This window comes from Ambystoma mexicanum, chromosome 4q (assembly GCF_040938575.1).
Source record: "Ambystoma mexicanum isolate Mex_15411 chromosome 4q, UKY_AmexF1_1, whole genome shotgun sequence".
NCBI lineage: Eukaryota > Metazoa > Chordata > Amphibia > Caudata > Ambystomatidae > Ambystoma > Ambystoma mexicanum.
In genome coordinates, this window is record NC_090928.1 from 433,773,617 (window position 1) to 433,798,576 (window position 24,960).

A 24,960-nucleotide genomic window follows, 5' to 3' on the forward strand; every position below is an offset into this window, starting at 1 on the left:
TTTTATGTAATGAGCATCACATTTCTACATTTGAAATACTCCTGATCATCACCTGAAACATAGGGTAAACACCATTAAGCTGTTTAGGATTTCTTCATATGATACAAGCTGTGTTTTACATTCACCCAAGTTCTACTGGTGATATGATCAGTTTGAAATAGTCCATTGGAAGCTCTTATGAATGTTATAAAACTGTGGTGGAAACCAATAATATGCCCTTAATGAAATGTATTAATTTGTACAGCTGACCAGAATTGCACTGATGTCATTAGTTCTACAAGTTCCATAGAGTCACCCACTCTATCACCTTTTTAAAAAAGGGCAGTTTTCAACATTCAAGGATTTATGTCAGTGGTAGAGCGTAGGAGTGTAGTTCAAGAATTTCCTGTTTCATAACTATATACCCTCTTCAATAGATCCTGTTAAAATGTTTTTCAACCCAATGCACTGTAAGAAACAATCAGATATATCATCATTTCATATACAAAACAATGAACAATTGGGATTAACTATGCTCTTAGCACAAAATCAACAAACTGCAGTAGAGAAGCAGTTACATTTTGCAGAATTTGTGCATTTGACAAAAGATTTTTTTTCCATGTTCCAAGATCTACATGTGATACGAAATGTATGAATTCTTGCAATGGAAACCTCACTGTATTTTACCAAGGCAGATAAAGGATATCTTTTGTACCCCATATACTTATAAGGAGGGGTTGGTGGCTGAAAATGCTTTGCTTTGATGGTGATTGCATGTTGCTTCCACTTTGTACATATTACTGAATAAATAAAGGTGAACTTTTCAGAAATGGGGGTATATAGCTCAGGGGTAGAGCATTTCACTGCAGATCGAAAGGATCCTAGTTCATATCTGGGTGCCCTCTTGTCCAACTGTTTTACCTCTAGAAATATGTTTTTAATTAAATAAATTAAAGTAAACATTTACAATCTTAGCATTTTATGTAATGGGCAACATATTTCTACATTTGAAATACTCCTGATCATCACCTTGAACATAGGGTAAACACCATTACGCTGTTTAGGATTTCTTCATATGATACAAGCTGTGTTTTACATTCACCCAGGTTCTACTGGTGATATGATCAGTTTGAAATAGTCCATTGGAAGCTCTTATGAATGTTATAAAACTGTGGTGGAAACCAATAATATGCCCTTAATGAAATGTATTAATTTGTACAGCTGACCAGAAGTGCACTGATGTCATTAGTTCTACAAGTTCCATAAAGTCACCCACTCTATCATCTTTTTTAAAAAGGGCAGTTTTCAACATTCAAGGGTTTATGTCAGTGGTAGAGCGTAGGAGTGTAGTTCAAGAATTTCCTGTTTCATAACTATATACCCTCTTCAATAGATCCTGTTAAAATGTTTTTCAACCCAATGCACTGTAAGAAACAATCAGATATATCATCATTTCATATACAAAACAATGAACAATTGGGATTAACTATGCTCTTAGCACAAAATCAACAAACTGCAGTAGAGAAGCAGTTACATTTTGCAGAATTTGTGCATTTGACAAAAGATTTTTTTTCCATGTTCCAAGATCTACATGTGATACGAAATGTATGAATTCTTGCAATGGAAACCTCACTGTATTTTACCAAGGCAGATAAAGGACATCTTTTGTACCACTTATACTTATAAGGAGGGTTTGGTGGCTGAAAATGCATTGTTTTGATGGTGATTGCATGTTGCTTGCACTTTGTACATATTACTGAATTAATAAAGGTGAACTTTTCAGAAATGGGGGTATATCTCAGTGGTAGAGCATTTGACTGCAGATCAAGAGGTCCATAGTTCAAAACTGGGTGCCCCCTTGTTCAACTGTTTTACCTGTAGAAATATGTTTTTTATTAAATAAATTAAAGACAACATTTACAATCTTAGCATTTTATGTAATGAGCAACACGTTTCTACATTTGAAATACTCCTGATCATCTCCTGAAACATAGGGTAAACACCATGAAACCTTTTAGGATTTCTTCATATGATACAAGCTGTGTTTTACATTCACCCAAGTTCTACTGGTGATATTATCAGTTTGAAATAGTCAATTAGAAGCTCATATGAATGTTATAAAACTGTGGTGGAAACCAATAATATGCCCTTAATGAACTGTATTAATTTGTACATCTGACCAGAAGTGCACTGATGTCATTAGTTCTACAAGTTCCATACAGTCACCCACTCTATCACCTTTTTTAAAAAAGGGCAGTTTTCAGCATTCAAGGGTTTAACTCAGTGGTAGAATATAGGAGTGCAGTTCAAGAAGTCCCTGTTTCATAACTATATACCCTCTTCAATAGATCCTGTTAAAATGTTTTTCAACCCAATGCACTGTAGGAAACAAAAGGATATATCAACATTTCATATACAAAACAATGAACAATTGGGTTTAACTATGCTCTTAGCACAAAATCAACAAACTGCAGTAGAGAAGCAGTTACATTTTGCAGAATTTGTGCATTTGACAAAAGATTTTTTTTCCATGTTCCAAGATCTACATGTGATACGAAATGTATGAATTCTTGCAATGGAAACCTCACTGTATTTTACCAAGGCAGATAAAGGACATCTTTTGTACCACTTATACTTATAAGGAGGGTTTGGTGGCTGAAAATGCATTGTTTTGATGGTGATTGCATGTTGCTTGCACTTTGTACATATTACTGAATTAATAAAGGTGAACTTTTCAGAAATGGCGGTATAGCTCAGTGGTAGAGCATTTGACTGCAGATCAAGAGGTCCCTAGTTCAAATCTGGGTGCTCCCTTGTTCAACTGTTTTACCTGTAGAAATATATTTGTAATTAAATAAATTGAAGAAAACATTTACAATCTTAGCATTTTATGTAATGAGCAACACATTTCTACATTAGAAATACTCCTGATCATCTCCTGAAACATAGGGTAAACACCATGAAACTGTTTAGGATTTCTTCGTATGATACAAGCTGTGTTTTACATTCACCCAAGTTCTACTGGTGATATTATCAGTTTGAAATAGTCCATTGGAAGCTCATATGAATGTTATAAAACTGTGGTGGAAACCAATAATATTCCCTTAATGAAATGTATTAATTTGTACAGCTGACCAGAAGTGCACTGATGTCATTAGTTCTACAAGTTCCATACAGTCACCCACTCTATCACCTTTTTAAAAAAGGGCAGTTTTCAGCATTCAAGGGTTTAACTCAGTGGTAGAGCGTAGGAATGCAGTTCAAGAAGTCCCCGTTTCATAACCATATACCCTCTTCAATAGATCCTGTTAAATGTTTTTCAACCCAATGCATGGTAAGAAACAATAAGATATATTATCATTTCATATACAAAACAATGAACAATTGGGTTTAACTGTGCTCTTAGCACAAAATCAACAAACTGCAGTAGAGAAGCAGTTACGTTTTGCAGAATTTGTGCATTTGGCAAAATATTTTTTTTCCATGTTCCAAGATCTACATGTGATACGAAATGTATGAATTCTTGCAATGGAAACCTCACTGTATTTTACCAAGGCAGATAAAGGACATCCTTCGCACCCCTTATACTTATAAGGAGGGTTTAGTGGCTGAGCATGCATTGCTTTGATGGTGATTTCATGTTGCTTCCACTTTGTACATATTACTGAATAAATAAAGGTAAACATTTCAGAAATGGCGGTATAGCTCAGGGGTAGAGCATTTCACTGCAGATCTAAAGGTCCCTGGTGCAAATCTGGGTGCCCCCTTGTCCAACTGTTTTACCTGTAGAAATATGTTTTTAATTAAATAAATTGAAGTAAACATTTACAATCTTAGCATTTTATGTAATGAGCAACACATTTCTACATTTGAAATACTCCTGATCATCACCTGAAACATAGGGTAAACACCATTAAGCTGTTTAGGATTTCTTCATATGATACAAGCTGTGTTTTACATTCACCCAAGTTCTACTGGTGATATGATCAGTTTGAAATAGTCCATTGGAAGCTCTTATGAATGTTATAAAACTGTGGTGGAAACCAATAATATGCCCTTAATGAAATGTATTAATTTGTACAGCTGACCAGAAGTGCACTGATGTCATTAGTTCTACAAGTTCCATAGAGTCACCCACTCTATCACATGTTTTTCAACCCAATGCACTGTAAGAAACAATAAGATATATCATCATTTCATATACAAAACAATGAACAATTGGGTTTAACTATGCTCTTAGCACAAAATCAACAAACTGCAGTAGAGAAGCAGTTACATTTTTCAGAATTTGTGCATTTGACAAAAGATTTTTTTCCATGATCCAAGATCTACATGTGATACGAAATGTATTAATTCTTGCAATGGAAACCTTACTGTATTTTACCAAGGCAGATAAAGGACATCCTTCGCACCCCATATACTTATAAGGAGGGTTTGGTGGCTGAAAATGCATTGCTTTGATGGTGGTTGCATGTTGCTTGCACTTTGTACATATTACTGAATGAATAAAGGTCAACTTTTAAGAACTGGGGTATAGCTCAGTGGTAGAGCATTTGACTGCAGATCAAGAGGTCCCTAGTACAAATCTGGGTGCCCCCTGTTTCACCTGTAGAAATATTTTTTTAATTAAATAAATTGAAGAAAACATTTACAATCTTAGCATTTTATGTAATGAGCAACACATTTCTACATTAGAAATACTCCTGATCATCTCCTGAAACATAGGGTAAACACCATGAAACTGTTTAGGATTTCTTCATATGATACAAGCTGTGTTTTACATTCACCCAAGTTCTACTGGTGATATGATCAGTTTGAAATAGTCCATTGGAAGCTCATATGAATGTTATAAAACTGTGGTGGAAACCAATAATATGCCCTTAATGAAATGTATTAATTTGTACAGCTGACCAGAAGTGCACTGATGTCATTAGTTCTACAAGTTCCATGCAGTCACCCACTCTATCACCTTTTTAAAAAAGGGCAGTTTTCAGCATTCAAGGGTTTAACTCAGTGGTAGATCTAGGAATGCAGTTCAAGAAGTCCCTGTTACATAACCATATATCCTCTTCAATAGATCCTGTTCAAATGTTTTTCAACCCAATGCACTGTAAGAAACAATAAGATATATCATCATTTCATATACAAAAGAATGAACAATTGGGTTTAACTATGCTCTTAGCACAAAATCAACAAACTGCAGTAGAGAAGCAGTTACATTTTGCAGAATTTGTGCATTTGACAAAAGATTTTTTTCCATGTTCCAAGATCTACATGTGATACGAAATGTATGAATTCTTGCAATGGAAACCTCACTGTATTTTACCAAGGCAGATAAAGGACATCCTTCGCACCCCATATACTTATAAGGAGGGTTTGGTGGCTGAAAATGCTTTGCTTTGATGGTGATTGCATGTTGCTTCCACTTTGTACATATTACTGAATAAATAAAGGTGAACATTTCAGAAATGGGGGTATAGCTCAGAGGTAGAGTATTTCACTGCAGATCAAAAGGTCCCTAGTTCAAATCTGGGTGCCCCCTTGTCCAACTGTTTTACCTGTAGAAATGTGTTTTTAATTAAATAAATTGAAGTAAACATTTACAATCTTAGCATTTTATGTAATGAGCAACACATTTCTACATTTGAAATACTCCTGATCATCACCTGAAACATAGGGTAAACACCATTAAGCTGTTTAGGATTTCTTCATATGATACAAGCTGTGTTTTACATTCACCCAAGTTCTACTGGTGATATGATCAGTTTGAAATAGTCCATTGGAAGCTCTTATGAATGTTATAAAACTGTGGTGGAAACCAATAATATGCCCTTAATGAAATCTATTAATTTGTACAGCTGACCAGAAGTGCACTGATGTCATTAGTTCTACAAGTTCCATAGAGTCACCCACTCAATAACCTTTTTAAAAAAGGGCAGTATTCAACATTCAAGGGTTTATGTCAGTGGTGGAGTGTAGTTCAAGACGTCCCTGTTCCATAACCATATACCCTCTTCAATAGATCCTGTTAAATGTTTTTCAACCCAATGCACTGTAAGAAACAATAAGATATATTATCATTTCATATACAAAACAATGAACAATTGGGTTTAACTATGCTCTTAACACAACATCAAAAAAATGCAGTAGAGAAACAGTTACGTTTTGCAGAATTTATGCATTTGACAAACTTTTTTTTCCATGTTCCAAGATCTACATGTGATACGAAATGTATGAATTCTTGCAATGAAAACCTCACTGTATTTTACCACGGCAGATAAAGGACATCTTTTGTACCCCTTATACTTATAAGGAGGGTTTGGTGGCTGAAAATGCATTGATTTGATGGTGATTGCATGTTGCTTCCACTTTGTACATATTACTGAATAAATAAAGGTGAACATTTCAGAAATGGGGGTATAGCTCAGGGGTAGAGCATTTCACTGCAGATCAAAAGGTCACCAGTTCAAATCTGGGTCCCCCCTTGTCCAACTGTTTTACCTATAGAAATATTTTTTTAATTAAATAAATTGAAGTAAACATTTACAATCTTAGCATTTTATGTAATAAGCAACACATTTCTACATTTGAAATACTCCTGATCATCACGTGAAACATAGGGTAAACACCATTAAGCTGTTTAGGATTTCTTCATATGATACAAGCTGTGTTTTACATTCACCCAAGTTCTACTGGTGATATGATCAGTTTGAAATAGTCCATTGGAAGCTCATATGAATGTTATAAAACTGTGGGTGAAACCAATAATATGCCCTTAATGAAATGTATTAATTTGTACAGCTGACCAGAAGTGCACTGATGTCATTAGTTCTACAAGTTCCATAGAGTCACCCACTCTATCACCTTTTTTAAAAAGGCCAGTTTTCAACATTCAAGGGTTTATGTCAGTGGTAGAGCGTAGGAGTGTAGTTCAAGAGGTCCCTGTTTCATAACCATATACCCTCTCCAATAGATCCTGTTAAAATGTTTTTCAACCCAATGCACTGTAAGAAACAGTAGGATTTATCATCATTTCATATACAAAACAATTAACAATTGGGTTTAACTATGCTCTTAGCACAAAATCAACAAACTGCAGTAGAGAAGCAGTTACATTTTGCAGAATTTGTGCATTTGGCAAAATATTTTTTTTCCATGTTCCAAGATCTACATGTGATACGAAATGTATGAATTCTTGCAATGGAAACCTCACTGTATTTTACCAAGGCAGATAAAGGACATCCTTCGCAGCTCATATACTTATAAGGAGGGTTTGGTGGCTGAAAATGCATTGCTTTGATGGTGATTGCATGTTGCTTGCACTTTGTACATATTACTGAATTAATAAAGGGGAACTTTTCAGAACTGGGGGTATAGCTCAGTGGTAGAGCATTTGACTGCAGATCAAGAGGTCCCTAGTTCTAATCCGGGTGCCCCCTTGTTCAACTGTTTTACCTTTAGAAATATTTCTTTAATTAAATAAATTGAAGAAAACATTTACAATCTTAGCATTTTATGTAATGAGCAACACATTTCTACATTTGAAATACTCCTGATCATCACCTGGAACATAGGGTAAACACCATTACGCTGTTTAGGATTTCTTCATATGATACAAGCTGTGTTTTACATTCACCCAAGTTCTACTGGTGATATGATCAGTTTGAAATAGTCCATTGGAAGCTCTTATGAATGTTATAAAACTGTGGTGGAAACCAATAATATGCCCTTAATGAAATGTATTAATTTGTACAGCTGACCAGAAGTGCACTGATGTCATTAGTTCTACAAGTTCCATACAGTCACCCACTCTATCATCTTTTTTAAAAAGGGCAGTTTTCAACATTCAAGGGTTTATGTCAGTGGTAGAGCATAGGAGTGTAGTTCAAGAAGTCCCAGTTTCATAACCATATACCCTCTTCAATAGATCCTGTTAAAATGTTTTTCAACCCAATGCACTGTAAGAAACAATAGGATATATCATCATTTCATATACAAAACAATGAACATTGGGTTTAACTATGCTCTTAGCCCAAAATCAACAAACTGCAGTAGAGAAGCAGTTACGTTTTCCAGAATTTGTGCATTTGACAAAAGTTTTTTTTCCATGTTCCAAGATCTACATGTGATACGAAATGTATGAATTCTTGCAATGGAAACCTCACTGTATTTTACCAAGGCAGATAAAGGACATCCTTTGCACCTCATATACTTATAAGGAGGGTTTGGTGGCTGCAAATGCATTGCTTTGATGGTGATTGCATGTTGCTTGCACTTTGTACATATTACTGAATTAATAAAGGGGAACTTTTCAGAACTGAAGGTATAGCTCAGTGGTAGAACATTTGACTCCAGATCTAGAGGTCCCTAGTTCAAATCTGGGTGACCCCTTGTTCAACTTTTTTACCTGTAGAAATATTTTTTTAATTAAATAAATTGAAGAAAACATTTACAATCTCAGCATTGTATGTAATGAGCAACACATTTCTACATTTGAAATACTCCTGATCATCTATGGAAACATAGGGTAAACACCATGAAACTGTTTAGGATTTCTTCATATGATATAAGCTGTGTTTTACATTCACCCAAGTTCTACTGGTGATATTATCAGTTTGAAATAGTCCATTGGAAGCTCATATGAATGTTATAAAACTGTGGTGGAAACCAATAATATGCCCTTAATGAAATGTATTAATTTATACAGCTGACCAGAAGTGCACTGATGTCATTGGTTCTACAAGTTCCATAGAGTCACCCACTCTATCACCTTTTTAAAAAAGGGCAGTTTTCAGCATTCAAGGGTTTAACTCAGTGGTAGAGCATAGGAATGCAGTTCAAAAAGTCCCTGTTTAATAACCATATACCCTCTTCAATAGATCCTGTTAAAATGTTTTTCAACCCAATGCACTGTAAGAAACAATAAGATATATCATCATTTCATATACAAAACAATGAACAATTGGGTTTAACTATGCTCTTAGCCCAAAATCAACAAACTGCAGTAGAGAAGCAGTTACGTTTTCCAGAATTTGTGCATTTGACAAAAGTTTTTTTTCCATGTTCCAAGATCTACATGTGATACGAAATGTATGAATTCTTGCAATGGAAACCTCACTGTATTTTACCAAGGCAGATAAAGGACATCCTTTGCACCTCATATACTTATAAGGAGGGTTTGGTGGCTGCAAATGCATTGCTTTGATGGTGATTGCATGTTGCTTGCACTTTGTACATATTACTGAATTAATAAAGGGGAACTTTTCAGAACTGAAGGTATAGCTCAGTGGTAGAACATTTGACTCCAGATCTAGAGGTCCCTAGTTCAAATCTGGGTGACCCCTTGTTCAACTTTTTTACCTGTAGAAATATTTTTTTAATTAAATAAATTGAAGAAAACATTTACAATCTCAGCATTGTATGTAATGAGCAACACATTTCTACATTTGAAATACTCCTGATCATCTATGGAAACATAGGGTAAACACCATGAAACTGTTTAGGATTTCTTCATATGATATAAGCTGTGTTTTACATTCACCCAAGTTCTACTGGTGATATTATCAGTTTGAAATAGTCCATTGGAAGCTCATATGAATGTTATAAAACTGTGGTGGAAACCAATAATATGCCCTTAATGAAATGTATTAATTTATACAGCTGACCAGAAGTGCACTGATGTCATTGGTTCTACAAGTTCCATAGAGTCACCCACTCTATCACCTTTTTAAAAAAGGGCAGTTTTCAGCATTCAAGGGTTTAACTCAGTGGTAGAGCATAGGAATGCAGTTCAAAAAGTCCCTGTTTAATAACCATATACCCTCTTCAATAGATCCTGTTAAAATGTTTTTCAACCCAATGCACTGTAAGAAACAATAAGATATATCATCATTTCATATACAAAACAATGAACAATTGGGTTTAACTATGCTCTTAGCACAAAATCAACAAACTGCAGTAGAGAAGCAGTTACATTTTGCAGAATTTGTGCATTTGACAAAAGATTGTTTTTCCATGTTCCAAAATCTACATGTGATACGAAATGTATGAATTCTTGCAATGGAAACCTCACTGTATTTTACCAAGGCAGATAAAGGACATCCTTTGCACCCCATATACTTATAAGGAGGGTTTGGTGGCTGAAAATGCATTGCTTTGATGGTGATTGCATGTTGCTTCCACTTTGTACATATTACTGAATAAATAAAGGGGAACATTTCAGGAATGGGGGTATAGCTCAGGGGTAGAGAATTTCACTGCAGGTCAAAATGTCCCTAGTTCAAATCTGGGTGCCCCCTTGTCCAACTGTTTTACCTGTAGAAATATGTTTTTAATTAAATAAATTGAAGTAAACATTTACAATCTTAGCATTTTATATAAAGAGCAACACATTTCTACATTTGAAATACTCCTGATCATCTCCTGAAACATAGGGTAAACACCATGAAACTGTTTAGGATTTCTTCGTATGATACAAGCTGTGTTTTACATTCACCCAAGTTCTACTGGTGATATTATCAGTTTGAAATAGTCCATTGGAAGCTCATATGAATGTTATAAAACTGTGGTGGAAACCAATAATATGCCCTTAATGAAATGTATTAATTTGTACAGCTTCCCAGAAGTGCACTGATGTCATTAGTTCTACACGTTCCATACAGTCACCCACTCTATCACTTTTTTTAAAAAGGGCAGTTTTCAGCATTCAAGGGTTTAACTCAGTGGTAGAGCGTAGGAATGCAGTTCAAGAAGTCCCTGTTTCATAACCATCTACCCTCTTCAATAGATCCTGTTAAAATGTTTTTCAACCCAATGTACTGTAAGAAACAATAGGATATATCATCATTTCATATAAAAACAATGAACAATTGGGTTTAACTATGCTCTTAGCACAAAATCAACAAACTGCAGTAGAGAAGCAGTTACGTTTTGCAGAATTTGTGCATTTGACAAAAGTTTTTTTTCCATGTTCCAAGATCTACATGTGATATGAAATGTATGAATTCTTGAAATGGAGACCTCACTGTATTTTACCAAGGCAGATAAAGGACATCCTTCGCACCCCTTATACTTATAAGGAGGGTTTGGTGGCTGAAAATGCATTGTTTTGATGGTGATTGCATGTTGCTTCCACTTTGTACATATTACTGAATAAATAAAGGTGAACATTATCGAATTGGGGGTATAGCTCAGTGGTAGAGCATTTGACTGCAGATCAAGGGGTCCCTAATTCAAATCTGGGTGCCCCCTGGTCCAACTGTTGTACCTGTAGAAATATTGTTTTAAATAAATTGAAGAAAACATTTACAATCTAAGCATTTTATCTAATGAGCAACACATTTCTACATTTGAAATACTCCTGATCATCTCCTGAAACATAGTGTAAACACCATTAAGCTGTTTCGGATTTCTTCGTATGATACAAGCTGTGTATTACATTCACCCAAGTTCTACTGGTGATATTATCAGTTTGAAATAGTCCATTGGAAGCTCATATGAATGTTATAAAACTGTGGTAGAAACCAATAATATGCTCTTAATGAAATGTATTAATTTGTACAGCTGCCCAGAAGTGCACTGATGTCATTAGTTCTACAAGTTCCATACAGTCACCCACTCTCTCACTTTTTTAAAAAAAGGGCAGTTTTCAGCATTCAAGGGTTTATGTCAGTGGTAGAGCGTAGGAGTGCAGTTCAAGAAGTCCCTGTTTCATAACCATATACCCTCTTCAATAGATCCTGTTAAAATGTTTTTCAACCCAATGAACTGTAAGAAACAATAGGATATATCATCATTTCGTGTAAAAAACAATGAACAATTGTGTTTAACTATGCTCTTAGCACAAAATCAACAAACTGCAGTAGAGAAGCAGTTGCGTTTTGCAGAATTTGTGCATTTGACAAAAGTTTTTTTTCCATGTTCCAAGATCTACATGTGATACGAAATGTATGAATTCTTGCAATGGAAACCTCACTGTATTTTACCAAGGCAGATAAAGGACATCCTTCGCACCCCATATACTTATAAAGAGGGTTTGGTGGCTGAAAATGCATTGCTTTGATGGTGATTGCATGTTGCTTGCACAATGTACATATTACTGAATTAATAAAGGTGAATATTTTAGAAGTGCGGGTATAGCTCAGTGGTAGAGCATTTGACTGCGGATCAAGAGGTCCCTAGTTCATATCTGAGTGCTCCCTGGTCCAACTGTTGCATGTGTAGAAATATTTTTTTAATTAAATAAATTGAAGAAAACATTTACAATCTTAGCATTTTATGTAATGAGCAACACATTTCTACATTTGAAATACTCCTGATCATCTCCTGAAACATAGGGTAAACACCATTAAGCTGTTTCGGATTTCTTCATATGATACAAGCTGTGTATTACATTCACCCAAGTTCTACTGGTGATATTATCAATTTGAAATAGTCCACTGGAAGCTCATATGAATGTTATAAAACTGTGGTGGAAACCAATAATATGCCCTTAATGAAATGTATTAATTTGTACAGCTGACCAGAAGTGCACTGATGTCATTAGTTCTACAAGTTCCATACAGTCACGCACTCTATCACTTTTTTTAAAAAAGGGCAGTTTTCAACACTCAAGGGTGTATGTCAGTGGTAGAGCGTAGGAGTGTAGTTCAAGAAGTCCCTGTTTCATAACCATATACCCTCTTCAATAGATCCTGTTAAAATGTTTGTTAACCCAATGCACTGTAAGAAACAATAGGATATATCATCATTTCATATATAAAACAATGAACAATTGGGTTTAACTATGATCTTAGCACAAAATCAACAAACTGCAGTAGAGAAGCAGTTACATTTTGCAGAATTTGTGCATTTGACAAAAGTTTTTTTTTTCCATGTTCCAAGATCTACATGTGATACGAAATGTATGAATTCTTGCACTGGAAACCTCACTGTATTTTACGAAGGCAGATAAAGGACATCTTTTGTACCCCTTATACTTATAAGGAGGGTTTGGTGGCTGAAAATGCATTGCTTTGATGGTGATTGCATGTTGCTTGCACTTTGTACATATTACTGAATGAATACAGGTGAACATTTTAGAACTGGGGCTATAGCTCAGTGGTAGAGCATTTGACTGCAGATCAAGAGATCCCTAGTTCAAATCTGGGTGCCCCCTTGTCCAACTGTTTTACCTGTAGAAATATTTTTTTAATTAAATAAATTGAAGAACACATTTACAATCTTAGCATTTTATGTAATGAGCAACACATTTCTACATTTGAAATACTCCTGATCATCTCTGGAAACATAGGGTAAAAACCATTAAGCTGTTTCGGATTTCTTCGTATGATACAAGCTGTGTATTACATTCACCCAAGTTCTACTGGTGATATTACCAGTTTGAAATAGTCCATTGGAAGCGCATATGAATGTTATAAAACTGTGGTGGAAACCAATAATATGCCCTTAATGAAATGTATTAATTTGTACAGCTGACCAGAAGTGCACTGATGTCATTAGTTCTACAAGTTCCATACAGTCACCCACTCTATCACCTTTTTAAAAAAGGTCAGTTTTCATCATTCAAGGGTTTATGTCAGTGGTAGAGCGTAGGAGTGTAGTTCAAGAAGTCCCTGTTTCATAACCATATACCCTCTTCAATAGATCCTGTTAAAATGTTTTTCAACCCAATGCACTGGAAGAAACAATAGGATATATCATCATTTCATATACAAAACAATGAACAATTGGGTTTAACTATGCTCTTAGCACAAAATCAACAAAATGCAGTAGAGAAACAGTTACGTTTTGCAGAATTTGTGCATTTGACAAAAGTTTTTTTTCCATGTTCCAAGATCTACATGTGATACGAAATGTATGAATTCTTGCAATGGAAACCTCACTGTATTTTACCAAGGCAGATAAAGGACATCCTTCGCACCCCATATACTTATAAGGAGGGTTTGGTGGCTGAAAATGCATTGCTTTGATGGTGATTGCATGTTGCTTGCACTTTGTACATATTACTGAATTAATAAAGATGAACATTTAAGAACTGAGGGTATAGCTCAGTGGTAGAGCATTTGACTGCAGATCAAGAGGTCCCTAGTTCAAATCTGGGTGCCCCCTTGTCCAACTGTTTTACCTGTAGAAATATTTTTTAATTAAATAAATTGAAGAAAACATTTACAATCTTAGCATTTTATGTAATGAGCAACACATTTCTACATTTGAAATACTCCTGATCATCACCTGGAACATAGGGTAAACACCATTACGCTGTTTAGGATTTCTTCATATGATACAAGCTGTGTTTTACATTCACCCAAGTTCTACTGGTGATATGATCAGTTTGAAATAGTCCATTGGAAGCTCTTATGAATGTTATAAAACTGTGGTGGAAACCAATAATATGCCCTTAATGAAATGTATTAATTTGTACAGCTGACCAGAAGTGCACTGATGTCATTAGTTCTACAAGTTCCAAAGAGTCACCCACTCTATCATCTTTTTTAAAAAGGGCAGTTTTCAACATTCAAGGGTTTATGTCAGTGGTAGAGCGTAGGAGTGTAGTTCAAGAAGTCCCAGTTTCATAACCATATACCCTCTTCAATAGATCCTGTTAAAATGTTTTTCAACCCAATGCACTGTAAGAAACAATAGGATATATCATCATTTCATATACAAAACAATGAACATTGGGTTTAACTATGCTCTTAGCCCAAAATCAACAAACTGCAGTAGAGAAGCAGTTACGTTTTCCAGAATTTGTGCATTTGACAAAAGTTTTTTTTCCATGTTCCAAGATCTACATGTGATACGAAATGTATGAATTCTTGCAATGGAAACCTCACTGTATTTTACCAAGGCAGATAAAGGACATCCTTTGCACCTCATATACTTATAAGGAGGGTTTGGTGGCTGCAAATGCATTGCTTTGATGGTGATTGCATGTTGCTTGCACTTTGTACATATTACTGAATTAATAAAGGGGAACTTTTCAGAACTGAAGGTATAGCTCAGTGGTAGAACATTTGACTCCAGATCTAGAGGTCCCTAGTTCAAATCTGGGTGACCCCTTGTTCAACTTTTTTACCTGTAGAAATATTTTTTTAATTAAATAAATTGAAGAAAACATTTACAATCTCAGCATTGTATGTAATGAGCAACACATTTCTACATTTGAAATACTCCTGATCATCTATGGAAACATAGGGTAAACACCATGAAACTGTTTAGGATTTCTTCATATGATATAAGCTGTGTTTTACATTCACCCAAGTTCTACTGGTGATATTATCAGTTTGAAATAGTCCATTGGAAGCTCATATGAATGTTATAAAACTGTGGTGGAAACCAATAATATGCCCTTAATGAAATGTATTAATTTATACAGCTGACCAGAAGTGCACTGATGTCATTGGTTCTACAAGTTCCATAGAGTCACCCACTCTATCACCTTTTTAAAAAAGGGCAGTTTTCAGCATTCAAGGGTTTAACTCAGTGGTAGAGCATAGGAATGCAGTTCAAAAAGTCCCTGTTTAATAACCATATAGCCTCTTCAATAGATCCTGTTAAAATGTTTTTCAACCCAATGCACTGTAAGAAACAATAAGATATATCATCATTTCATATACAAAACAATGAACAATTGGGTTTAACTATGCTCTTAGCACAAAATCAACAAACTGCAGTAGAGAAGCAGTTACATTTTGCAGAATTTGTGCATTTGACAAAAGATTGTTTTTCCATGTTCCAAAATCTACATGTGATACGAAATGTATGAATTCTTGCAATGGAAACCTCACTGTATTTTACCAAGGCAGATAAAGGACATCCTTTGCACCCCATATACTTATAAGGAGGGTTTGGTGGCTGAAAATGCATTGCTTTGATGGTGATTGCATGTTGCTTCCACTTTGTACATATTACTGAATAAATAAAGGGGAACATTTCAGAAATGGGGGTATAGCTCAGGGGTAGAGAATTTCACTGCAGGTCAAAAGGTCCCTAGTTCAAATCTGGGTGCCCCCTTGTCCAACTGTTTTACCTGTAGAAATATGTTTTTAATTAAATAAATTGAAGTAAACATTTACAATCTTAGCATTTTATATAAAGAGCAACACATTTCTACATTTGAAATACTCCTGATCATCTCCTGAAACATAGGGTAAACACCATGAAACTGTTTAGGATTTCTTCGTATGATACAAGCTGTGTTTTACATTCACCCAAGTTCTACTGGTGATATTATCAGTTTGAAATAGTCCATTGGAAGCTCATATGAATGTTATAAAACTGTGGTGGAAACCAATAATATGCCCTTAATGAAATGTATTAATTTGTACAGCTTCCCAGAAGTGCACTGATGTCATTAGTTCTACACGTTCCATACAGTCACCCACTCTATCACTTTTTTTAAAAAGGGCAGTTTTCAGCATTCAAGGGTTTAACTCAGTGGTAGAGCGTAGGAATGCAGTTCAAGAAGTCCCTGTTTCATAACCATCTACCCTCTTCAATAGATCCTGTTAAAATGTTTTTCAACCCAATGCACTGTAAGAAACAATAGGATATATCATCATTTCATATAAAAACAATGAACAATTGGGTTTAACTATGCTCTTAGCACAAAATCAACAAACTGCAGTAGAGAAGCAGTTACGTTTTGCAGAATTTGTGCATTTGACAAAAGTTTTTTTTCCATGTTCCAAGATCTACATGTGATATGAAATGTATGAATTCTTGAAATGGAGACCTCACTGTATTTTACCAAGGCAGATAAAGGGCATCCTTCGCACCCCTTATACTTATAAGGAGGGTTTGGTGGCTGAAAATGCATTGCTTTGATGGTGATTGCATGTTGCTTCCACTTTGTACATATTACTGAATAAATAAAGGTGAACATTATCGAATTGGGGGTATAGCTCAGTGGTAGAGCATTTGACTGCAGATCAAGGGGTCCCTAATTCAAATCTGGGTGCCCCCTGGTCCAACTGTTGTACCTGTAGAAATATTGTTTTAAATAAATTGAAGAAAACATTTACAATCTAAGCATTTTATCTAATGAGCAACACATTTCTACATTTGAAATACTCCTGATCATCTCCTGAAACATAGTGTAAACACCATTAAGCTGTTTCGGATTTCTTCGTATGATACAAGCTGTGTATTACATTCACCCAAGTTCTACTGGTGATATTATCAGTTTGAAATAGTCCATTGGAAGCTCATATGAATGTTATAAAACTGTGGTAGAAACCAATAATATGCTCTTAATGAAATGTATTAATTTGTACAGCTGCCCAGAAGTGCACTGATGTCATTAGTTCTACAAGTTCCATACAGTCACCCACTCTCTCACTTTTTTAAAAAAAGGGCAGTTTTCAGCATTCAAGGGTTTATGTCAGTGGTAGAGCGTAGGAGTGCATTTCAAGAAGTCCCTGTTTCATAACCATATACCCTCTTCAATAGATCCTGTTAAAATGTTTTTCAACCCAATGCACTGTAAGAAACAATAGGATATATCATCATTTCATATATAAAACAATGAACAATTGGGTTTAACTATGATCTTAGCACAAAATCAACAAACTGCAGTAGAGAAGCAGTTACATTTTGCAGAATTTGTGCATTTGACAAAAGTTTTTTTTTTCCATGTTCCAAGATCTACATGTGATACGAAATGTATGAATTCTTGCACTGGAAACCTCACTGTATTTTACGAAGGCAGATAAAGGACATCTTTTGTACCCCTTATACTTATAAGGAGGGTTTGGTGGCTGAAAATGCATTGCTTTGATGGTGATTGCATGTTGCTTGCACTTTGTACATATTACTGAATGAATACAGGTGAACATTTTAGAACTGGGGGTATGGCTCAGTGGTAGAGCATTTGACTGCAGATCAAGAGATCCCTAGTTCAAATCTGGGTGCCCCCTTGTCCAACTGTTTTACCTGTAGAAATATTTTTTTAATTAAATAAATTGAAGAACACATTTACAATCTTAGCATTTTATGTAATGAGCAACACATTTCTACATTTGAAATACTCCTGATCATCTCTGGAAACATAGGGTAAAAACCATTAAGCTGTTTCGGATTTCTTCGTATGATACAAGCTGTGTATTACATTCACCCAAGTTCTACTGGTAATATTATCAGTTTGAAATAGTCCATTGGAAGTGCATATGAATGTTATAAAACTGTGGTGGAAACCAATAATATGCCCTTAATGAAATGTATTAATTTGTACAGCTGACCAGAAGTGCACTGATGTCATTAGTTCTACAAGTGCCATACAGTCACCCACTCTATCACCTTTTTAAAAAAGGTCAGTTTTCATCATTCAAGGGTTTATGTCAGTGGTAGAGCGTAGGAGTGTAGTTCAAGAAGTCCCTGTTTCATAACCATATACCCTCTTCAATAGATCCTGTTAAAATGTTTTTCAACCCAATGCACTGGAAGAAACAATAGGATATGTCATCATTTCATATACAAAACAATGAACAATTGGGTTTAACTATGCTCTTAGCACAAAATCAACAAAATGCAGTAGAGAAACAGTTACGTTTTGCAGAATTTGTGCATTTGACAAAAGTTTTTTTTCCATGTTCCAAGATCTACATGTGATACGAAATGTATGAATTCTTGCAATGGAAACCTCACTGTATTTTACCAAGGCAGATAAAGGACATCCTTCGCACCCCATATACTTATAAGGAGGGTTTGGTGGCTGAAAATGCATTGCTTTGATGGTGATTGCATGTTGCTTGCACTTTGTACATATTACTGAATTAATAAAGATGAACATTTAATAACTGGGGGTATAGCTCAGTGGTAGAGCATTTGACTGCAGATCAAGAGGTCCCTAGTTCAAATCTGGGTGCCCCCTTGTCCAACTGTTTTACCTGTAGAAATATTTTTTAATTAAATAAATTGAAGAAAACATTTACAATCTTAGCATTTTATGTAATGAGCAACACATTTCTACATTTGAAATACTCCTGATCATCACCTGGAACATAGGGTAAACACCATTACGCTGTTTAGGATTTCTTCATATGATACAAGCTGTGTTTTACATTCACCCAAGTTCTACTGGTGATATGATCAGTTTGAAATAGTCCATTGGAAGCTCTTATGAATGTTATAAAACTGTGGTGGAAACCAATAATATGCCCTTAATGAAATGTATTAATTTGTACAGCTGACCAGAAGTGCACTGATGTCATTAGTTCTACAAGTTCCATAGAGTCACCCACTCTATCATCTTTTTTAAAAAGGGCAGTTTTCAACATTCAAGGGTTTATGTCAGTGGTAGAGCGTAGGAGTGTAGTTCAAGAAGTCCCAGTTTCATAACCATATACCCTCTTCAATAAATCCTGTTAAAATGTTTTTCAACCCAATGCACTGTAAGAAACAATAGGATATATCATCATTTCATATACAAAACAATGAACATTGGGTTTAACTATGCTCTTAGCCCAAAATCAACAAACTGCAGTAGAGAAGCAGTTACGTTTTCCAGAATTTGTGCATTTGACAAAAGTTTTTTTTTCCATGTTCCAAGATCTACATGTGATACGAAATGTATGAATTCTTGCAATGGAAACCTCATTGTATTTTACCAAGGCAGATAAAGGACATCCTTTGCACCTCATATACTTATAAGGAGGGTTTGGTGGCTGCAAATGCATTGCTTTGATGGTGATTGCATGTTGCTTGAACTTTGTACATATTACTGAATTAATAAAGGGGAACTTTTCAGAACTGAAGGTATAGCTCAGTGGTAGAACATTTGACTCCAGATCTAGAGGTCCCTAGTTCAAATCTGGGTGACCCCTTGTTCAACTTTTTTACCTGTAGAAATATTTTTTTAATTAAATAAATTGAAGAAAACATTTACAATCTCAGCATTGTATGTAATGAGCAACACATTTCTACATTTGAAATACTCCTGATCATCTCTGGAAACATAGGGTAAACACCATGAAACTGTTTAGGATTTCTTCATATGATATAAGCTGTGTTTTACATTCACCCAAGTTCTACTGGTGATATTATCAGTTTGAAATAGTCCATTGGAAGCTCATATGAATGTTATAAAACTGTGGTGGAAACCAATAATATGCCCTTAATGAAATGTATTAATTTATACAGCTGACCAGAAGTGCACTGATGTCATTGGTTCTACAAGTTCCATACAGTCACCCACTCTATCACCTTTTTAAAAAAGGGCAGTTTTCAGCATTCAAGGGTTTAACTCAGTGGTAGAGCATAGGAATGCAGTTCAAAAAGTCCCTGTTTAATAACCATATACCCTCTTCAATAGATCCTGTTAAAATGTTTTTCAACCCAATGCACTGTAAGAAACAATAAGATATATCATCATTTCATATACAAAACAATGAACAATTGGGTTTAACTATGCTCTTAGCACAAAATCAACAAACTGCAGTAGAGAAGCAGTTACATTTTGCAGAATTTGTGCATTTGACAAAAGATTGTTTTTCCATGTTCCAAAATCTACATGTGATACGAAATGTATGAATTCTTGCAATGGAAACCTCACTGTATTTTACCAAGGCAGATAAAGGACATCCTTTGCACCCCATATACTTATAAGGAGGGTTTGGTGGCTGAAAATGCATTGCTTTGATGGTGATTGCATGTTGCTTCCACTTTGTACATATTACTGAATAAATAAAGGGGAACATTTCAGAAATGGGGGTATAGCTCAGGGGTAGAGAATTTCACTGCAGGTCAAAAGGTCCCTAGTTCAAATCTGGGTGCCCCCTTGTCCAACTGTTTTACCTGTAGAAATATGTTTTTAATTAAATAAATTGAAGTAAACATTTACAATCTTAGCATTTTATATAAAGAGCAACACATTTCTACATTTGAAATACTCCTGATCATCTCCTGAAACATAGGGTAAACACCATGAAACTGTTTAGGATTTCTTCGTATGATACAAGCTGTGTTTTACATTCACCCAAGTTCTACTGGTGATATCATCAGTTTGAAATAGTCCATTGGAAGCTCATATGAATGTGATAAAACTGTGGTGGAAACCAATAATATGCCCTTAATGAAATGTATTAATTTGTACAGCTTCCCAGAAGTGCACTGATGTCATTAGTTCTACACGTTCCATACAGTCACCCACTCTATCACTTTTTTTAAAAAGGGCAGTTTTCAGCATTCAAGGGTTTAACTCAGTGGTAGAGCGTAGGAATGCAGTTCAAGAAGTCCCTGTTTCATAACCATCTACCCTCTTCAATAGATCCTGTTAAAATGTTTTTCAACCCAATGCACTGTAAGAAACAATAGGATATATCATCATTTCATATAAAAACAATGAACAATTGGGTTTAACTATGCTCTTAGCACAAAATCAACAAACTGCAGTAGAGAAGCAGTTACGTTTTGCAGAATTTGTGCATTTGACAAAAGTTTTTTTTCCATGTTCCAAGATCTACATGTGATATGAAATGTATGAATTCTTGAAATGGAGACCTCACTGTATTTTACCAAGGCAGATAAAGGACATCCTTCGCACCCCTTATACTTATAAGGAGGGTTTGGTGGCTGAAAATGCATTGCTTTGATGGTGATTGCATGTTGCTTCCACTTTGTACATATTACTGAATAAATAAAGGTGAACATTATCGAATTGGGGCTATAGCTCAGTGGTAGAGCATTTGACTGCAGATCAAGGGGTCCCTAATTCAAATCTGGGTGCCCCCTGGTCCAACTGTTGTACCTGTAGAAATATTGTTTTAAATAAATTGAAGAAAACATTTACAATCTTAGCATTTTATCTAATGAGCAACACATTTCTACATTTGAAATACTCCTGATCATCTCCTGAAACATAGTGTAAACACCATTAAGCTGTTTCGGATTTCTTCGTATGATACAAGCTGTGTATTACATTCACCCAAGTTCTACTGGTGATATTATCAGTTTGAAATAGTCCATTGGAAGCTCATATGAATGTTATAAAACTGTGGTAGAAACCAATAATATGCCCTTAATGAAATGTATTAATTTGTACAGCTTCCCAGAAGTGCACTGATGTCATTAGTTCTACAAGTTCCATACAGTCACCCACTCTATCACTTTTTTTTTAAAAAGGGCAGTTTTCAGCATTCAAGGGTTTATGTCAGTGGTAGAGCGTAGGAGTGCAGTTCAAGAAGTCCCTGTTTCATAACCATATACCCTCTTCAATAGATCCTGTTAAAATGTTTTTCAACCCAATGAACTGTAAGAAACAATAGGATATATCATCATTTCGTGTAAAAAACAATGAACAATTGGGTTTAACTATGCTCTTAGCACAAAATCAACAAACTGCAGTAGAGAAGCAGTTACGTTTTGCAGAATTTGTGCATTTGACAAAAGTTTTTTTTCCATGTTCCAAGATCTACATGTGATACGAAATGTATGAATTCTTGCAATGGAAACCTCACTGTATTTTACCAAGGCAGATAAAGGACATCCTTCGCACCCCATATACTTATAAGGAGGGTTTGGTGGCTGAAAATGCATTGCTTTGATGGTGATTGCATGTTGCTTGCACAATGTACATATTACTGAATTAATAAAGGTGAACATTTTAGAAGTGCGGGTATAGCTCAGTGGTAGAGCATTTGACTGCCGATCAAGAGGTCCCTAGCTCAAATCTGAGTGCCCCCTGGTCCAACTGTTGCACCTGTAGAAATATTTTTTTAATTAAATAAATTGAAGAAAACATTTACAATCTTAGCATTTAATGTAATGAGCAACACATTTCTACATTTGAAATACTCCTGATCATCTCCTGAAACATAGGGTAAACACCATTAAGCTGTTTCGGATTTCTTCATATGATACACGCTGTGTATTACATTCACCCAAGTTCTACTGGTGATATTATCAATTTGAAATAGTCCACTGGAAGCTCATATGAATGTTATAAAACTGTGGTGGAAACCAATAATATGCCCTTAATGAAATGTATTAATTTGTACAGCTGACCAGAAGTGCACTGATGTCATTAGTTCTACAAGTTCCATACAGTCACGCACTCTATCACTTTTTTTAAAAAAGGGCAGTTTTCAACACTCAAGGGTGTATGTCAGTGGTAGAGCGTAGGAGTGTAGTTCAAGAAGTCCCTGTTTCATAACCATATACCCTCTTCAATAGATCCTGTTAAAATGTTTGTTAACCCAATGCACTGTAAGAAACAATAGGATATATCATCATTTCATATATAAAACAATGAACAATTGGGTTTAACTATGATCTTAGCACAAAATCAACAAACTGCAGTAGAGAAGCAGTTACATTTTGCAGAATTTGTGCATTTGACAAAAGTTTGTTTTTCCATGTTCCAAGATCTACATGTGATACGAAATGTATGAATTCTTGCACTGGAAACCTCACTGTATTTTACGAAGGCAGATAAAGGACATCTTTTGTACCCCTTATACTTATAAGGAGGGTTTGGTGGCTGAAAATGCATTGCTTTGATGGTGATTGCATGTTGCTTGCACTTTGTACATATTACTGAATGAATACAGGTGAATATTTTAGAACTGGGGGTATAGCTCAGTGGTAGAGCGTTTGACTGCAGATCAAGAGATCGCTAGTTCAAATCTGGGTGCCCCCTTCTCCAACTGTTTTACCTGTAGAAATATTTTTTTAATTAAATAAATTGAAGAACACATTTACCATCTTAGCATTTTATGTAATGAGCAACACATTTCTACATTTGAAATACTCCTGATCATCTCTGGAAACATAGGGTAAAAACCATTAAGCTGTTTCGGATTTCTTCGTATGATACAAGCTGTGTATTACATTCACCGAAGTTCTACTGGTGATATTATCAGTTTGAAATAGTCCATTGGAAGCTCATATGAACGTTATAAAACTGTGGTGGAAACCAGAAATATGCCCTTAATGAAATGTATTAATTTCTCCAGCTGACCAGAAGTTCACTGATGTCATTAGTTCTACAAGTTCCATACAGTCACCCACTCGATCACCTTTTTAAAAAGGGCAGTTTTCAGCATTCAAGGGTTTAACTCAGTGGTAGAGCGTAGGAATGCAGTTCAAGAAGTCCCTGATTCATAACCATATATCCTCTTCAATAGATCCTGTTAAAATGTTTTTCAACCCAATGCACTGTAAGAAACAATAGGATATATAATCATTTCATATAAAAAACAATGAACAATTGGGTTTAACTATGCTCTTAGCACAAAATCAACAAACTGCAGTAGAGAAGCAGTTACGTTTTGCAGAATTTGTGCATTTGACAAAAGTTTTTTTTCCATGTTCCAAGATCTACATGTGATACAAAATGTATGAATTCTTGCAATAGAAACCTCACTGTATTTTACCAAGGCAGATAAAGGACATCCTTCGCACCCCATATACCTATAAGGAGGGTTTGGTGGCTGAAAATGCTTTGCTTTCATGGTGATTGCATGTTGCTTGCACTTTGTACATATTACTGAATTAGTAAAGGTGAACATTTCAGAACTGGGGGTATAGCTCAGTGGTAGAGCATTTGACTGCAGTTCAAGAGGTCCCTAGTTCGAATCTGGGTGCCCCCTGGTCCAACTGTTGTACCTGTAGAAATATTGTTTTAAATAAATTGAAGAAAACATTTACAATCTTAGCATTTTATGTAATGAGCAACGCATTTCTACATTTGAAATACTCCTGATCATCTTCTGAAACATAGTGTAAACACCATTAAGCTGTTTCTGATTTCTTCGTATGATACAAGCTGTGTATTACCTTCACCCAAGTTCTACTGGTAATATTATCAGTTTGAAATAGTTCATTGGAAGCTCATATGAAAGTTATAAAACTGTGGTAGAAACCAATAATATGCCATTAATAACATGTATTAATTTGTACAGCTGCCCAGAAGTGCACTGATGTCATTAGTTCTACAAGTTCCATACAGTCACCCACTCTATCACTTTTTTTAAAAAGGGCAAT

General features: G+C 35.3%; 5 non-coding genes across 5 annotated transcripts; all 5 read left to right on the forward strand.

Moving 5' to 3' along the window:
• The first annotated feature begins 2,721 nt into the window (after positions 1-2,721).
• Positions 2,722-2,793, forward strand: TRNAC-GCA (transfer RNA cysteine (anticodon GCA)). Its single transcript has one exon. It is a non-coding gene; the product is annotated as a tRNA-Cys (tRNA).
• An 11,223-nt stretch (positions 2,794-14,016) lies between these two features.
• Positions 14,017-14,088, forward strand: TRNAC-GCA (transfer RNA cysteine (anticodon GCA)). The gene has a single exon. It is a non-coding gene; the product is annotated as a tRNA-Cys (tRNA).
• Positions 14,089-17,825: 3,737 nt separating this feature from the next.
• Positions 17,826-17,897, forward strand: TRNAC-GCA (transfer RNA cysteine (anticodon GCA)). The gene has a single exon. It is a non-coding gene; the product is annotated as a tRNA-Cys (tRNA).
• Positions 17,898-18,778: 881 nt separating this feature from the next.
• TRNAC-GCA (transfer RNA cysteine (anticodon GCA)) lies at positions 18,779-18,850 on the forward strand. The gene has a single exon. It is a non-coding gene; the product is annotated as a tRNA-Cys (tRNA).
• A 5,644-nt stretch (positions 18,851-24,494) lies between these two features.
• TRNAC-GCA (transfer RNA cysteine (anticodon GCA)) lies at positions 24,495-24,566 on the forward strand. Its single transcript has one exon. It is a non-coding gene; the product is annotated as a tRNA-Cys (tRNA).
• The last annotated feature ends 394 nt before the right edge of the window (positions 24,567-24,960 follow it).